The following is a 12,181-nucleotide window of genomic DNA, read 5'->3' as shown; positions in this document are numbered from 1 at the left end:
TGAGCTGATAAAATATCTGTAGGTTGTTTCTGTTTTATTTTTGATCCAGGAATTACAGGCTTTGTCTCTAAGTTGCATTAGATGTTTTGTGGTTCTGGTCATCTGAGGGCATGGTATGTCTTTTCCACATTTTAGTCTGATGGTGGCAAAACTGTTTAGAATATTATGAAAGGTTCTGGAGAATTTAGTAACAGAATTATCTAAGGAAAGATCCTTTAGATGTTGCCAGTTACAAAGTTGTAGTTTCTGGAGAAATGTTCCTTTTTGAAGTTTAAGCGATTGCTCACTTCATTAAGGTGGTATGGTTTGGGGGTGTTTTTTGCGCTCTGATGACAAAGATCAGAAGATGATCACTTAGATCACTAGAAATAGACAGCCATAGAAGACTAAATATTTAGAGGAGATAGGTATCCAATCAAGTATTGAACCTTTGTTGGTGCTGCTTATGTAGGGAGTGGGAAAAATAATTAATGGAGTGAGGCCATAGAGATTGATGGCATTTTGCGAAAATCACAGTTGCCAGTCAGCCATTCAATACTGAAATCTCTTAAATTATTTTTTCTTATGGGATATTAGATGGACCCATGATAGAAATTCTTCTGGGGTGCAGATGTTATGTCCAGGAGGGATGTAAATTCCCATTATGAATAGGGTTTTGTGGGGGTTTAGCTTCAGCAGAGCACTAATGATTTTGGCATTATTAAAGGCTGGGATGGACAGCGGGGAAAGTGTATGTTGCAGAGCATGTATGTATATATAAAACAGGTAAAACAAAAAAAGCATAAGGTATAGCTATCGACCCTTAGTATGTTGTAACTGGGTGGTAGTGGTAGCATTTCCTCATCCTTAATATGGGGCTTTAGCCAGGTTTCTGTAATTATTAGTATGCCGGGAGAGTGTTAGGCTTTCCAAGCATGCAACTCAGTTATTTTATTGCAAATGCTTCAGATGTTCAGGTGGGAAATTTGCAATGCAGATGTTTAGGGAGATGAGAGTGTTGGATTTGCTTTTGACTTACTGTTGGAGTTGAAGGTTGGTGGTACTGGATTCAGGTGCATGTCACCATCTCATGTTAATTAAAGCACAAAGGGTGAAGTGGTAGAAAGGTGGTAGAAAGTTTCTGTCCAAAATAAATGGTGTGTGGATAGAAATGACTCAGACTGTCTTTTGGATGCACCTGTTGTGTGTATGCTTAGCGATGTTTCCATTGAACCTCCCTGAAACCTTTTTGCAACCTGCTGGAGAGAGATAGGGAAGGAAAGGAAAGGAAATGAAAGGAAAGGAAGGGAAAGGAAGGGAAAGGAAAGGAAAGGAAAGGAAAGGAAAGGAAAGGAAAGGGAAGGAAAGGAAGGGAAAGGAAAGGAGTTATTTACAGAAGTTTATTTCAGAAACAAAATGCTATCCAGAAGGAACACTGAGTACAAAATTATGCCTATTTTATCACTGTTTGCAACTGCAAAACATGAACACTCCAACCTGAGGCAAGTTAAGCATGCATACAGCTACTAGGATTATCAGGTAGAAAGTATCTAATGTCTAAACATTCATAATCTTGTACAACCCAGACACCCTTGCTTTCACAGAATCAGATTTAAAATCATAAGCATTCAAGCACTAAGCTTGGTTGGTATCTAGCCTTTGTGGAATACAATGCAGACTATGATGGTGAGATCATTATTTGTGATATCCCTGTGGGTGTTTACTGTTAAGTGACACATAACCTTCAGATACAGAAGACAAGCGATTCATATTTGTTTTACTGAGGCTAGTAGGAGTACAAATTGTGTGGTAGGTAGCAAATATCACCAGTCATAATTCTGCAAACCTCATACTTACCTCTTTCACTCACACATGACTCTCAGATCCTCTTAAAGGATACTTTTCATTTGGAATAATGATAAAATAACAGAGGGCACCCATCCAACAGATATACAATGTATAAATAAAACATGAGAGTAGCAGTGGACACCTCTCCAACAGATATACAACATATAACTCCAACAAGAGAGTAGCAGTGGATAGTTATCCAACCAATATACAACATATAACTCCAACAAGAGAGTAGCAGTGGACACCTCTCCAACAGATATACAACATATAATACCAACATAACAGCGCCAAAAGCTCACAGAACTAGTACCCTGTCAATTCCTCTCAGTGCCCTGTCCATTTATTTCGGTTCCCTGTCCATTCCTGTCAACTACTCAATGTCAAGATTCTGGGCAAAGCCAAAAAATATTGGTGGAGGAGACAAGGGTCCCAATTCAGAACAGGTTTGAAATACTGGTGTTAGAAACTTAGAAAGTTGCTAGAATAACAGGTTTTGCATTAGCATGCATTTTTTAAGAATATAAAGTCTGAAACTCAAATGTCTGTCATTAACAAAAAGTAGCTTCAATTCTCATTGATTTTTCCAGAAAACCACAAATTAAGAATATAAAGTCTGAAACTCAAATGTCTGTCATTAGTAAAAAGTAGCTTCAATAATCACTGATTTTTCCAGAAAACCACAAATTTTATGAGAAACAGACCAACAATATGCAGCAATATGTATACTTTCTGTGACATTTCAGACAATTAACAAGTATGGCCCTGTAGTCAGTGCTTACTTATACTCAAAGTGCATCCATGTAGCCAGAATCATACCAACACTATTCAGTGATCCATTTACTGTTATTTGTGGTCTAAAATACCTCTCACTCAGGCTACCTTAAAGCAGCACATAGCACAGACCTGAGAATACTCTAAGAGCAGGCATTTTGTCTAACTAGACTGCACTTTACACACTTCCTACAGTTGGCAACATCCTTAAATACATGTAGGAGCATTCTCTGTGCCTGTACCTCAGCAAGTTCCCCTTTGGAGACTCCAGATTAAAAGTAAGTGTTTTAAATTAATTATGATGATGATGATGATGATGATTATTATTATTATTATTATTATTATTATTATTATTATTATTATTATTATTATTGTTTTGTTGTTGCCCCATGGACTATGATGTTTGCAGATGACATTGTGATCTGTAGTGAGAGTAGGGAACAAGTGGAGGACACCCTGGAGAGGTGGAGATATGCTCTAGAGAGAAGAGGAATGAAGTCAGCAGGACTAAGACAGAATATATGTGTGTGAATGAGAGGATGGATAGAGGAATGGTGAGAATGCAGGGAGTAGAGTTGGTGAAGGTGGATGAGTTTAAGTACTTGGGATCAATAGTTCAGAGTAATGGTGAGCATGGAAGAGAGGTGAAGAAGAGAGTACAGGCAGGATGGAGTGGGTGGAGAAGAGTGTCAGGAGTGATTTGTGACAGACGAGTACCAGTAAGAGTGAAAGGGAAGGTCTACAAGAGTGTAGTGAGACCAGCTATGTTATATGGGTTGGAGACAGTGACACTGACAAAAAGGCAGGAGTCAGAGCTTGATGTGGCAGAGTTGAAGATCTTAAGATTTGCACTGGGTGTGACAAGGATGGACAGGATTAGGAATAAGTACATTAGAGGGTCAGCTCAGGTTGGAAGTTTGGAGACAAAGCCAGAGAGGCAAGATTGCGTTGGTTTGGACATGTGGTGAGGAGGGATGCAGAGTATATTGGGAAAAAGATGCTAAGGATGAAGCTGCCAGGTAACAGGAAAAGAGGGAGGCCTAAGATAAGGTTTATGGATGTGGTGAGAGAGGACATGCAGGTGGTTGGTGTGAAAGAACAAGATGCAGTGGACAGAAAGAAATGGAAACAGTTGAACTGCTTTGGCGACCCCTAACGGGAGCAGCCGAAAGAAGAAGAAGTTGTTGTCATTGTTGTTATTATTATTATTATTATTATTATGTTGAAATAGTTTGATTGCTGCCATAGCAAAGAAAATAATATACTCTGACGCTCTTCATCATTAGAATGATCATCAAACCTCTCAACCTCTTCTAGCAAGAAATTTGGACAAAGCAACAAATAATGGCGGGGCAAAGGCCCAAAAATAGGGAAACATTTTAAATATTGCTCTTACAGACTTAGAAAGTTGACAGAATAATAGGCATTGGATTAGCATGAATTTTCTGAAGTATATGAAAGTCAAACATATGCCATATTTTCTCACTTCAGTCTTTAATGATTAGACAGTGATTTGCCAGAAAAACACAAAATTTAGAAGAAACAAACAAAAAAATATGAGGCAAAAATCTGGACATTCTGCGAAAATATGTACAGTTGAGAGTTATGATGATCATCAGTTACCTGGTATTAAGTAGAGGAGCTGGAATTCTGAAAAGGGAAAACAAAGAAGATCTCAGTCCTTGTAGAAGACAGTCAACAGCAAACAAGTATCCAACTAATTATTGGATTTGCCATCACTTTAAATGCAGATTTTAGCCAGTGGAAAGTGAGGGCTCTACACTTCAGATGGACTTTGACAAAATATCTCAGAACTTTAGAAAAAGCTCTGACTCACGGCATTAAGAAAATGTGTAGAAAAACATGCACTCATCAAAACTACTGTCACATCTGCAAATGCAGAGCTCTTCTATCACAGAAGCAATAGCAAATGTATGAAGTCACTACCCAAATCAAAAAGAAGAAACATTTTTTTTAATAATGCAGCCTCAAAGGAAATGGGAAACATTGTTTGTGAAGTATGAAGAAGGCATAACAACAAAGAAACGTATACCAATTGAAAGGGAACAGGTTTGGTAGTCAGAAGAAAGGCCTAAGAAAAGGAAAGAATAATTTGTGTGTGTGTATACGTCAGCAAAATTCTCAGTCCTTTAAATAAAAAATAAACAAGCTAATGAGAACAGAAGGGGCTGGTCACTAACTAGCATATTTAATAAATCATGGGACAGGATAACATTCCTGATAACTGGAAGATAGATGATATGAATGATTCCCCTTCACAATACCTGAAGCTAAACAAGGGATGGAAACTACTTGACTGTCAGGTTGATTTTATTGTACAAAAAATGATGGAGACCGAGAGAAGGAAAGAATTTTAGAAAAGCAACACCAAAGGTGAGATCAGTTCACAACCAGAAGAATATGTTAAACAAATCCTGTGGAGTTCTTTGACTGGATAACCAAGAGATTAGATTAGAAGGGGTAAAAAAAATAGACAACACAGATTTACTAAGCTATTCTTCTTCTGCCCGCCAATTTAGAGTGTCAATCCACCTGCAGCATGTCTTGATGTGAGGCGGCAATGCTAACCACTGCACCACCGTGGCTGCCCTATTTAACATGTTACCACACAAAAGTTTAATAAACAAATTAGGCAGGCTTAGAGTAGATCCTTGGGGAAGGATAGAATACATAAAACATTGGCTAAACAGGATGGCAGAGTGACACTTAAAGCAAGCAATTCAGATGAAAAAGTAGTAACCAGTGAGATACCACAGAGGTCATTACAAACCTGTTTCGTATATGTGAAAAAGCCAGAGTTGTTAAGAGAGTGTAGGGGTGATAGGAACAGATCAAAGTCAAAAAGGGTAGAAGAAGTATGTCCCATGTTAAAGGAGAGCTAAGAGAGAGAAAGGTAATCAGGGGTTAAGTTAGGAGAAGGGAAATCAGAAGAGGTATTGAGACATGTAGTAAGTAGTTGGAAGACTAAGGTCACAGCTTTGTGTGGGATGGCAGGTGGGTAATGACATATGCAATCTGAAAAGAGAGCTGAAGATATTAGGGCCAGTGCTTGATCTCCGAATGGGACTCATCAGCTGATACAAAGCTCCACTGAAGCTGAAGACCGAGGAGATTATGCATCATGATGACTTTTGGAGGTGGAGTGAAGATGGAGATAGTCATTTGCACATGTGGTGGGACTGTAAAATGGTTTGCAAGCTATGAGTGAGTCTACAGCAAAGCTTAATGGGAGTAGAACGGATTAGACTGGGTTTATGAAAGAAATGGTTGCTGAATAAGGAAAACATGTGGGGTGGAGTGCTCGATGATGGCAGGGTAGGTTAAAGACATGCAGAATAAGGATGGCTGGACTCAGGGTGTAGCACGGAGATCACAGTGAGAAAGGAAATCTCTGAATGCTGTAGAAAAATTAAAGTAGGATTAAAGAGCCTTTCATTTACAGGCTGTCTACTGAAATGCCTGCATGCAAAATGCTGAGTGCCAAAAGCCGAAAAAGACTGAAAACTGGAAAAGAACAAATGTCAAAAACTGCTCTTCTCTTGAAAATTTCTTTTTGCGGGTGGAGAGGGCAAACCTCCCCACCCTCCCCTAAACTTATATATACCAACTCCGAGATAGCCATACTTCAGAGAAAAGGGAATATTCCAAGAAATGACATTGTGGACTTGATACAGAGAAGACTGATCTTTCAGCCATTCAGTCTCCATGTTTCAGGGCTCAGTCCAGTGGGCCCCAACTTTTCAAAAGGTTACCTTGGTTTACATAGTAGTCTATAGAGAGTATAAGGAGCTCTGGGCTCCTGGGATCAGTGCTGGTGAAAGAGAGAGAGAGAGAGAGAGACCAGTAAGGAGGAGAGAAGGAGCAATTGCCTGATCAAGACACTCTCAGGAATTTATTCTTACAGATGGTCTTTTTAAAGGAAAACGTTATAATGGTATTTTCTTACTCTTGAAGGAAGAACCCAGGAGGAGAATCATGAGCATCAATTTTGTTGCATTTTTTTTAAGAATCTTAGGGTTGTATTTCTTTTTCTATGTGATTTGAGGTATCTTGAGGTCTTTCCCCTCAGACTAAGTAGTTTGGGATAACACGGTTTGATGTTTTAGTTGTAGATAATGTAAAACAAAAATGTAATAAACAATAATAACAAAAAATCCTACGGGCCTACTGGATGAACTTTACTACCTGTCCATAGCCTTAACCTTTGCGATCTACTGACAGATAATATAATTATTGTGCATCATAGAAGACTGATTGGTTGACTGGTAGCTTCTAAATACTACCAATGTTTTATGTGGATCTGATATGAGATATATGACATTTCAAATATTTCAGGTTTACAAAGAGTTTTGAGATGAGTGGTAAAAAACACAATCTAAGTGCTTCATCAATATCGTACAAAGCATCTTATGTATCACATAAACCAAACCTCCACAGATTCCAGTTATCCATTTTTTCTGTGATTTTATGTTGAAGTATCATTTCTCATTAGGATACATATGTTTTTTGAAAAGCGGTTTAGCCAGAAGTGCATTTGTTTATCTCATTTAGTTGAATCCTGATTTCTTTGAATATTAAGTGCTAAGATCAGCATGACAAAGGAGCTTTGGCAGAAGAAGAATTCATCTTTACCCCTCCTTGCCACCAAGTTTACATCCTTTTTGAGTTAGTGTACTTAGAGATGTGTATGCAGTGCAGCACATCTCATTGTTGGGGAGCCCATCTGAATTTTTTTGTCGTTGTTAAATCTGACAATTCCCATTACTGACTTTACTTTTCTAGTGTTGTCAGTTAATCTATAATCAGGTTAATTAAACTACCTAGGCTTAACCCTTGCAAGAAAATTATTTTTTCCTCAGATGTTCACTATAGGTTGATTTGGGAAATATTTGTTTGAATTTTTTATGTTCGGCGAAACTACCATAAGTGAATCAACGTGAATTTGAGCAATGCACACTGCACCGTGGATCATCAGTTTCTGTTGCAGCACTTTGCCTGATACTCCATTTGCTGCATTATGACCTGGTTTCAGCCTAACAAAATGGGTCAGAGGCAAGGAAACTGACCATGCTTTCAGTATCTTAAGCTGAATTAGCACAGTGCTGGAAAGATCCAAGTGGGTAAAGACTAGATAGCTAAGTGGAGACTTATTTTCTTACTTTCTCTGTAGTGAGTATGTGACCTTAGGCTGCCAGATTACCATCCTCAGTGAAGATTATTGTAGGCAGCAGCTCTCTAATGTAGAACCATATCTAGATTTTCTGGCACCCTGTGCTGTTCCCCAGACAGGTTTCTGTCTTTACAAAGGTGAGGACAACAAAAACAAAACAATAAAATCTTTTCTGCCCTGAGTTTGCAGCAAATCACTTGCTATAAATAAAAGAAGTGTCTTGCTACAGTTAAAATTCTACACACTAAGTGCTTCAGAGATTCAGCTGTGAAATGCGGCATCAACATTCATTTCTGAATGCTGGAACTGCACTACTGCAACATCAGTATTTTCTGATCATACCTTATCACCCCGTAGCAGGGGCAGCTGTCTCTTTCTCCTCACCCTAGATAAACTTCTGCTCTAATAAATCACCTGACCACTCCAATATGGCATGGCACCTGAGGGAAACATGCATTTTTACCCTTATAACTGCAAAATTTCTGAGGAAGGCATGGCCCTACCAAACATGAGAATAGCCCAGTATATTAGTCCTGACATTTATCCCTGACAAAAAGAATGAAGGGGTCATGAAATGAAATATCAGTGTGGAAGTTGGTGTTTGAGAGCCCACTGGCTGGCACAGTTCAATCAGAAACAACAGGATTAAAAACTGCTGTTTTTTTAAATAACGACTGTGTATATGGCAATACAAGAATTTCTGTTCTACCAAAGAATTAGAGCAGACTGCTGGATGCTTCATCTTCTCTGCCTGGCTTTCATTGCAATAACCCAGGATTGTTCCTTTGTAATATAGGAACGTTGGCAGTATGGGTATATAACACCAGGGAAATAATTGCAAGAAACCAAAAAAAAAAAAAAGAACCTAAAGCAATGTTCTTTAAAAAAAAAAAAATCTCTAAAAAGGTTTATAAAAAATACTGCTATTTTTCCTACTCATCAATGATGCATCCAATGACCTTCCCGACCTCAACACAGCCCTTTATGCAGATATTGTACTACTTGAATCATGTGAGAATACCTTGATCCTTTCACAGAAATTATAGCCTAGCTTTACATATTTATCCCATTGGACAGATACAAATATACTGGTAACCAGTCTCCTGAAGTCTGCAACATGATATGTGGCACCTCACTAAAACTCTGCAAATCTAGTTTTAACTGATACATACAGCAAACCAATACCATTAGTAACAGAAAAGAAGTACCTATAGGCCACTGGCCACTGGCCAAACATAGTGACCATTATATTAGAAAAACATTCCACCAACAAAAACTGTGCTATAGCATCTCACACCTCCTCAACTGTAAAACTCACAATGCTTTAGATAAAAATGTGCTTTTACCTAAAATTGAATATGGCCTCTTTCTTGTGATCTTACTATCTAACTGAAACACATCTAAAATACAAGCTACTATAAACCAAATCTTCAAATTTGTTCTTCTTGCAGAACCTAAAACTCATCACTGCCAACTTCTACAGTGGTGTAACTGGTGACCTGTACATGAGACAGCCATATTTCTACTTAGCTGTCAAGTTTACAGGCTGTTAAAAAAGGACACCCCCCCCCCCAGGAAAACCAGAAAATAAAATTACAAATCAAGCAGCCTAACTTCACACGTAGGGACAGCCAAGAAGTTAGCATTACCCTCATTAGAACTTATCATAAAGCTTTCAGTGAATAAAGACCTTTCCCTAGCTAAGCTGGTTGGAATCAGCTATCTGCAGAATGGAAGCCACTTCAGTTATTTAGAAACAAACTAAAAGAACAACTATGTGCACTAAATGCCATTATTTCAAGACAATGATTAGTCCTTATGCTGTAGTCACATCTTTCATGTAAAGACATAGTTTTAACAAATGACCACTGGTCGACTGGTTTACCATAATTGTACAATCCATCCATCCTCAGCTCCTTTTCCCATTTTTGCACATGGGGTCAGGCTGTCACTTTAGCAGTGACAATCATCTCAAGCCAAGGTTTACACCACCAAGTGGCTAGCCCTGCCACAGTAGTTCATTCGTACCCCACACTCACACCTACAGCCAGTTTAGAGTGTTCAATCCACCTACTGCATGTCTTTGGAATGTGGGAAGAAACTGGAGCAAACCCACATGAACAAAGGGAGGACATGCAGACTCCGCTCAGAAGGTACCCCGGCCTTCTTGGAGAATCTCTTGCTGTGAGGTGACAACACTAACTGCTGCACCACTGCGGCCACCCAGACATACTGTAAATAGTATCACTTGCATTTATAACTGTACATAACATGCAAATGTATTGTCTGTACTTTGTCGTTGTGCTGTGTACAGATCCATATTCTTTAGTCTATGTATAATTTTCTGCTTGTGTCATGCACCATGGTGCTAGGATCATGGCCAAAAAGTGTCAGTTGACCAGTCTAATTACCCAGTTATCAAACAAATAAATAAATAAATAAATAAGTGCAGTGGCAGGATGTTAACTGCTAGTGACATGCTAACTGCTGAATGAAATGCACAGTGATTTGCTGAGAAACTGCTTAATAAAAGAAGTGCACTGTAAATTGTTGGAAGCTTGCTTTTCAAAGATTGAATTGTGCATGCACTGAGCTGTAGAAAAAAAGCATGCTGAAAAATATGTTCTTACTTGAAGTATGTGCATAAGAGTAGAGGTAAAATAAAGTACTGAATTTGGCAATGTGTACTGAACTTTCAAATGCAAAATGTGATTTACTGCATTTTGAACGTATAAGTGAATGTGATGAACTAAAATATTATGATGTGAAATTACCTTCTGACATCGGAAAATTTATAGGAATTGCCCTAGTAAAATAAAGTGTTGAAAGGAGATGTGCAAAAGATGTGTGGAGCAGTGGTGTATTTACAAGAAAAATGAAGCAATCCCACAAGTGTAAGAAGTCACAAAAAACAGGAAACGGCTGTAAAATCCAAAAATCCACTTTAATATGCACAGGTATAAGCGCTTTTGTCCCAAAAGTGCTTAATCAGGAACTTCATCAGATACAAAATTAAAACATGAAAGGTAACACTAAGTAGACCAAGAAACAATTACATCACTTCCTCTATTGCATTTAAAAAGACATTACATTCTAAAACCCAGATTCTTGTCAAAATTATAAGATGAAAAATACTGCAAGCAGAAATAACACACGTCCATAAAAACATATCAAATGGATATTCATCTACACCCCCACAAACCATAGCACAAAACATACCACAAAACAATACAGTATGTGTGAATACAATATCATCATTTTCTTAGATAATAAGTGAACCATAAGCAACCTCTACCGATAGTAATGCTGTTTAACTATAAAGTTCATATAACACTGCATAAAATGAACAAAATGTTTAAAAATGCATAAAAATGTACCCATATATATATTTAACTACATATAAGATGCATGTAGAGTAGTGCATAAAAATTCATACAGTAACTAAAAGTGTGTTAAACTATTATACAGTAAATTCATAAAATAAACTAAGAAGCCTAACTATTGCTTTAGTGCTTTTAATTTCAGCAAGCTACTAATAGATACAGTACCATTTAAGCCTGCCCAATGTAAGGCATTGAACCATAATTGCCAGACTAATTCAACCTTTTCTAGTAAGTAAGGCCATGCAGCTCCCCTCTCCATAGGTTTCTGAATCTCCAAAATAATAAATTTGAAACAGTGTCCATTATTCCCCTTAATACGTTTAGCTAATGCATTAACATCACATTTATCCCTTATACTTCTAATATGCTCACCGATCCTGTTTTTAAGCTTGTGTTCTGTCTTGCCGACATAAAAACAGGAACAGATAGAGCAGAATGCACAATAAACAACTCATTGAGTGAGACAGTAACATTTCCCTGGTATCTTAACTCTGATGTTATTAATAACATATTCATTCACCTCCAAAATGTAGGGGCAAAATTTACAAACTCCACATTTATACATATACCCACTCCTCGGTGGGGTGTCAGAGTGTTCAAGTAAGTTCTTCAAATTATAACCCTTTCTAAAAATGCAGACTGTTTTTTTTACCCAAGGTGTTAATAAATTCATTTTTACCCCTTAACAGGTTCCAGTTTTTAAACAAAATATCCTTAACCAACTGGGCGTCAGATGAAAAAGTTGTAGAAAAATGACATTGGTACAAAGAAGAAGGAGGATTAGACTGCAAACCTGTAGAGTGTTCAACCTCAATATGCCCTGAGGACCTAGGGGTGAAATTAAGTGAATTGTTACAACAAAACTCTGGGGTTTCAACCACTAAGGAGGATTCAGAATAAGTTTTGGTGCTCATTTGTCCTCCCAAAATGGGTGAAAAATGCCCATCACGTCTTTTGTTCATAACCTCAATCATAATGTTGTTAATCAACCTGAGGGAATACCCTC

Source organism: Protopterus annectens, chromosome 10.part0 (genome assembly GCF_019279795.1).
Source record: "Protopterus annectens isolate FY-2018-M chromosome 10.part0, PAN1.0, whole genome shotgun sequence".
Classification (NCBI taxonomy): Eukaryota; Metazoa; Chordata; order Ceratodontiformes; family Protopteridae; genus Protopterus; species Protopterus annectens.
This window is presented reverse-complemented; position numbering follows the sequence as displayed.